Source organism: Hermetia illucens, chromosome 6 (assembly GCF_905115235.1).
Source record: "Hermetia illucens chromosome 6, iHerIll2.2.curated.20191125, whole genome shotgun sequence".
Taxonomy (NCBI): Eukaryota; Metazoa; Arthropoda; class Insecta; order Diptera; family Stratiomyidae; genus Hermetia; species Hermetia illucens.
Window position 1 is genome coordinate 28,581,146 of NC_051854.1, and position 7,006 is coordinate 28,588,151.

At 43.3% G+C, this 7,006-nt stretch overlaps 1 protein-coding gene across 4 annotated transcripts in view; it reads right to left on the minus strand.

Moving 5' to 3' along the window:
- LOC119659424 (stress response protein NST1-like) overlaps window positions 1-2,233 on the minus strand; it is a 91,685-nt gene extending 89,452 nt beyond the window's left edge. For 3 of the 4 annotated variants that reach the window (XM_038067501.1, XM_038067503.1, XM_038067502.1), the window contains exon 1: window positions 1,470-2,233. The gene's annotated coding sequence lies outside the window, so the exon portion shown is untranslated. The remainder of the gene's footprint in view (window positions 1-1,469) is intronic. The other variant, XM_038067504.1, reaches the window with a different exon arrangement.
- Between the last annotated feature and the right edge of the window lie 4,773 nt (window positions 2,234-7,006).

The following is a 7,006-nucleotide window of genomic DNA, read 5'->3' on the forward strand; positions in this document are numbered from 1 at the left end:
GGTCGAAAATCACAACCGATAACAACGACGATGAGGAAATCCGCGCACGGTTGTTGTCAGCCAAATGAGTCTATTTCAGCTTATAAAAACTGCTCCGCTCGAAATATCTCACCATAGGGTCGAATCTCTTACTGTACGGGACTATGATCTTGCCAGTCCTCATGTATTCCTCGAAGACTTGAGTTCTTAGCAAGAAGAATTGTGAACTCTTGGCCGCATTCGAGAGAAGAATCCTTCGAAGAATTTGTGGCCACCTACATGAGGATGGACGATTCCGTAGCCTACATAACAACGAAATCTATGAGCGATACCATGACCGTCAGGTTGTGGATAAAATCCGGATCAATAGATTACGGTGGGCGGGTCACTTAATCCATATGGATGAGGATGATCCCACCCGGAAAGTTTATAAGGGCAATATCTATGGTAGAAAAAGAAGACGAGGCAGACCGTGCCTAAGATGGAGCGATGGCGTAGGTCAGGACGCCAGACAGCTTTTAGGGAAACTGAATTGGTGAACTTCGGCGCAAAGCCGGGATGTTTGGAGTTCCTTACTAAGGCAGGCCTAGACCGGATATCGGTTGTTGCGACGTTGACGATGGTGATGATCCCATGCATTGAAAAATCACTCGATCAGAGGCAAAGAAAATTTAGAAACATTGGCATCGCCCCAATTGGGCGAGTTTTCCGAACGTGTCCCCCGCAAAACCAGTATACTTGTATACGTAGTGGTGCAGGGCAAGCCTAATTTTTCAAATGGATACACATATGTATGTTAGTTTTCACTTGAAGTTACATAATCGGGAAAAAATTTGTACGAAATACTATAATCCCTTAAGAGTGACATCGTCCGGAGAACCATTTTGTGGAAGGTACCAGAAATTGATTTCAATGATGCCACCAAGGTTTCAATAGTTCGATGAGGGCTGGTGATTATTTTTGAAGTACTTAATTGGTATTGTATGTAAGTGTATTATTACTGTCCAGATTAGTAAGGCATAAAATTTAAGTGAAAAAACAATTAAGTTCGGCACTGACGCTGTAGATGAGAGGAAACGCGGTTGATATATTTTACCTTGCAATATTGCGGGTGAGTCACGGAAGCCGACCCATACTCGTTACCCATATACTTACTATACTACATATAATATATCGCTATTGAAACTCAGCTAAAAGCTGCACAGATTTGAATATATAAATGCTCATTTCTGCTGCTCTTTAAATATCACTTCATACGTAAGTTTCGGCGGTAACGATGTGGGCTGGGGTTATGGAAGCATTTCAAAATAAGGTAACTAGTCTCCCTTGCATCACCTAATTGAAAGATTTAGGGAAGCGTTCTTGAGACGCGGAGCTCGGTCTGCATCGGATAGTTCGAAATAGCCATTACTTCACATTCCTGGCATACTCTGCCTCGCAAACAGGTTAGGTGACTTAAGTTTAAACGGAATGTAGTGATCCCAACTTACTTTGAAGCGTATGAGGCTGATGCTCGTCGATACGTAATTGTTTGTATATCCAAGCACGTTCCGCTTTCAGGTGTCGTATCGCTGCTGCTGCTATCGATGTCAATTATTCAAGCACATAATCACTGCAGGAATAAAATATTGTAAACGCAAAAACAAAACGAAACACGAGAATAGCGACAAAAACAACAACGGCCGAAACAGGTTGCCTATGATTTCAGTGTAAGCTTTTTCGCACGATCACGTCATTCAATGAGGTACGTATGGGCCTACACGCTAGGGGGCGAGTTATGTCAACTGAAGCAGCGGCCGTAAGGCGACTTGCAAAAAAAACTATAAACAACACGTTCTGAACACAAAAAATAACAACAAATGGAAACAAGTTTTCTCTGCTTCCCTGCTCCGCCCTTAGCTGCTTTGGGGTACCCTTTCTGTGATAAAAATGCACTCGAAGCAATCGCACTGGAATTCGAAGGAAAACATCAGACACACAACAAACTACGTCTCCAACACGCCAAGCACAATTAGTTGTAACATTAAAAAATATTTGTTATTGTTTATGTCGGAAACAGAAAGCACACGCGGTGAAGAGCGCTCCGCTTATTGGATAGTCTGCATACGGTTAATATCCAGGAAAAGCATCCACTTAAGTGAGTACACCATCGAGTGGTTGATCCACCTATGCCTGTGCGTATCAAAGTTGGTGGAGCCGCAAGCACACCACGGACGTTGCTGTGTTCTCGTCAGAGTCTGAAAAGCGAACTGACTAATGTGGATCCATCACAAATCACGAAACGATCGCATCAAGAAGTGGTTTCCAGTTCTGGGTTGCCATTTCAGAGAAGAATAATTTACTACGTTAAACGCATCCTCCTACAACTCCAAAGATATCTCTCTTGAAGTGAACTTCAAATCACAACAATTTGTGAAAGACGTTAGTAGCGCAGTTTCACTTTGTGGAACATTTATTCTTTTAGCTTTAGTTATAGAGCCCATACACTGTCAAATAAATTGCACAACGGAGCGATGCGCAACGTGTTATTATGAAGTGGAAAGGGAGGGAGGGACATTTTTTTTCCTTCTATATATCCTCTTTATACTCTTACTCTCCGGGGGTAGGGTAAGCAGACTTAACTGATGATAACAAAATACCCCCCATTAGACGGAGGGAATTTGAGAGAAAGGACATCCTTTATCACTGTGGGAATAGCGCTCAAAATTAAACCCTATTTTTTAAAGGCATTATGACCGCCGCTGCCCTTTAACGGGGTTAGAAGAAGAGAACCTTTCTTTCATCTACTTATCCTCCCCATTGTGCCCTCCTCATGGGATAGGTTTGAAAATTCAAGTTGGCCGTGCTGATGTAAAAGGAACCCCAATTTGAATGGCCATAACCTTATAAGGGCGACGGGCGCATTGAGTTTTTACCGGGTTTGAACAGGGGGCACCATCCCCTTCCTCTTCCATAAACTTTTCACCCCCTCCGGGGACGAGGTTGAAAATTCTGCTTTCTCTTTCAGCCGTCACCTGACAAATATTGTGCAACAGATCACAATATGCCCATACACTATACAACGCGTCGCGCAAAAGATTTCAAACATGTTTGAAATTCGTCAAACATTTGCGTAACGCATCAAACGCGCCCATATATTAGCAAATTATTACGCAACAGCCTGCAATTTGTTTGATAGTTTATAGGCCCTATTATCATTAGAACGAACAATGAAGTAAAATTTGCCCACCCCTATAATGGTATCTGTTGTGATCGTGTATTTTCCAATATTTTCCAGAAGTATCTATCAAATCCTATTTTACAAATGAAATCTTCCATACAGTTCCATAATTTTCTACAAAATTACTAAAAACCTCTATAGCATCCTACTAACTTTCCATTTATTTCCAACAATAGAATGTTCTAAAATGTTTATTATGAGCTTTGAAACCCCTGCTTTTGTCCAGTCGAGTGAATTTCATAATCTTCCGAGTTATCACAATCTCAGCGGATGCCGGATTTTACCTAATACTAACACAAACTGTCAAGCATTTAAGCTTGGACGATCTTACCTACTCAAAAGACAAAGGAACGCAGGTGGTGGTGGCCGGTGGTAGGTCAGTGAGAAAATCAGTTGAGAACTCCCCGCAGCATCGAACACGTATGCAGAATGGTGTATTTCTGCATGGTTTAAACCAAACTGTGTGAGGGCCTCAGAACATCAAGGTAAGCCGTAAGGGATTTAGGTACAGTACCTGTGGCTGATAATATTATGGGAACTACAACCACCCGCACGAGACGCCAAATTTCTTCGATTTCGCGAGCCATCATCTTCTTCTCCCCGTATTTTCATTCAATCTTGCTATTATGGAGGATAGCAACATCAATAACATACGCAGAGCGACCCGTCTTGTCAACTAACAGCACGTCAGGCTTGTTGTGTGGTGTATGGTGATCAGTTAAAACTTACCTTTGATCAACCCATGCTTGTATGCAAGGTTTTGATGAATCATCTTACATACAGCATTATGCTTGTTCGTGTATTGCACCGGTGCCATTGCAGTGCTGCCAGAAATGAGATGATCAAATGTCTCTAACGCCGAATCACACATTCTGCGCTGGTTGTTCTCCATCCGTTCTTTCATGATACGCTTTTTGTAAGCTCAGGCGGCAACCACGTCTCAATCATGTCTCAACAAAGAACTCCCCAGCACAAATGCAAATCGATATATGGTTGCCAAAGATAATTCACGTGTTTACTGCGCATTGCCTACGACTTCTATTCATTTTGGTCTCACTCCCGCCACTCAGAGGATTCAAAGATCGATCATTCAAGTTAAGTGGAGCCAGCCCGCAATCGCCTTACAAACAGCCGCATGCAAGGGACTCGCCTGCCCTTTGCTGTAAAAATAAGCGCATAACGAGTCGACTTGGCGGTGGTCTTATGCCGCCAAGTCTTCCCCGAGAGGTGCGCACCAGCTTTACACTTTGCGGGAATTCGGACAGCAGAGCATCAGCTCACCAACTCGAGCACGGGTTCCTTGCAGAATTCCTTGTATCTGTACAAGTGTGTCTGGGTCATAGCTTGGATGTGGGTGTGGGCAGCTTGACTTCGACATTTGTCTATTCCAAATTCCATCCGAATATCACGACTGAACATTTCTACTATTCGCAACAGACTTCTAAAGTGGTCGTCAGCACCAGCATACAGCTTGATGTCATATTTAATTGCAAAACCGTGCCCTCTATCATCATTCAGTAGCCTTTCATGGCTGAATGCCATGTAAAACCAAAGGGGACTCGACGAATCCCCCTGGAAGATGCCTCTCCGAATATGGATAGGCTCGAGGTATCGACACCCTCATATGAACGCACTCATTCACAGCTGAGTCGACTCTCTCACTGCCACCAGTGAGATTCGAACCGCGACCTTTCGTATGACAGCCTTGAGCTCTAACCACCCAGCTATCTGGACGCCCTCTAGTTGCTCCGCCAGTCGAATCTGTGATCCATACGCCACCGTCAAGGTTTCTTTAATATCCACTTATGATGGCAATCTCCATCACGGATTCGTAAGTGATCTGCACAATCAAATCCTGTGCGACCTGGCATTATAATAATAATAATAATCGTTGGCACAACAATCCATATTGGATCAGTGCCTTGAAGTCCGTTAGAGCACTTCATTCAAGAACGTAACGGTACACTACACTCAGCTATCCGGACACAGTTTATACATACTATATATTGGAAACTATGGCGAAAATGCTGGAACTTACATTGATTAAGGTTTATTTGTATTAACCTAATTTCAAACATCCGGCATTTGAAGCATTTCGTTAGAAAGATCTGTTTCCTTAACCGGTGAACAACCTATCCAATCCCTTCCTTTCCCTTCCCCCCGGAGTTTATAACTTGTTTACGAAAACCGTCAGTTTTTCCTATGCTCGATTTTTTCAGCTCAAACATGAGCGGGTCCTGATTTTGCTGACATTTCCATCTAGGTCTCTTAGGTCGGGGTCAGATTTGACCTTTTTAGTATCTCTTACCCGCGGAACCACCGCAAAGTATTACGTCGCGGTGTAAACATGGCTCTAGCCTCTCCCTTTGCCCATCGATTGCATTCATAACCGCGCCTTTCTCGCCTTCGCTGCATCTCTCAACCTCCACTGAGTCCACCATGTCGCTAACTGCATTACAGTTCTTCTGGCACACAAACATTTTCTTAATTAGACTTCCCGGTGCTACTGTTCCTCCCAATGTTTCCTCTAAACTCTTCCTTTCCTTTGCGAATCTAGGACAATGAAAGAAAAATTTTTCTCTGGGATCTCCGGAATACGTTCGCCTGTTAAAAAGTTGTCGATAAGCGCAGTTAAGCAACTGGATACACCAATCGCAATTTATAAGGTTCTGACTGGCTGAGTTGAATCCAGTTTGCACGTGAAGAGCAATCACTGCTTGTGCCACCCTTTCCGTACATAGCAACTTCAGCTAAGCTAATGACTAGTTCGATCGTGTCTACTATTGATCTGGTTGTACGGAAGCCGAATTGTCGATCTGATAAGCGTCCCAGACCCTCTACAGCCGGGAGTAATATGTTTTAGATTATTTGCTCCAGCGTTTTTGCCATAGTGTCCAATATACGAATAGGCTCGTAGGAAGGAGGCTTACCAGATTGAGGCAACAACACTAACCTTTGTCTTTTCCATGTCTCGGAAAAGATTTCGTTAGTCAAGCATGCTTCATGTAACTCTATAAATACGTCTAGTCTCTACTTAACATCCAGCTTAAGGGTTTTGTTTGATCTCCAGTATTTCTTTCGTTATTGCTGGGGGTATAACAGCAATATCTAAAGGTGTCTGCTGACTGTAACCGCTTATGCTCTCCTGAGAAAACAACCCCTAAACAATTCTCAGCAGGAGATATGTACATGTGGCTTGTGGAGCTGCCTGACCTTTAAATCTCCCCATTACAATCCTCTAGGTGATTCCCCATATATCCGCCCCTGTGCAGAATTGCTTGAAGCAGTGCGTCTTGTTTCACTGTAAAGCTAGTTTCAGGTTTCTTCGAGCTTCCTCGAGATTATTTTTCAAGGTCAAAACTAACCAAGAGCATAGGGAATCATAACAATATAACCTATACTCTACACGATCAAATTATGACAAAGTGATTGTCGGTGGTAATGACTGACGGAGTCATGAACCAGGCTGATGAATATTTAAATGTTTGAATTTAATTTGCCACTGTGGCTGGACTGATGACACGCTGGATGTTGTGCAGCTGTCATTTTACTGTTAGTCACTGCATGCTCCTTCGACTATTACCTATCTTGTCGTGTTGAGGGATCATAGTAAGGAAGATTCGCCAGGGAACCGAAGGTGACACCTGATGATAAGCAGTAACCAAAACATCAAGCCAAGATGTGACTCCTCTACCGAGGGCTGAATGCTCACAGGGGTTAAGATGTGGCCATGAACAGTGAACTCTTGCCTCGGCAAAAGGGTACTCTGCCGAAATCGACTTACTTTCCCCGGTAAAGCAAGGGCGT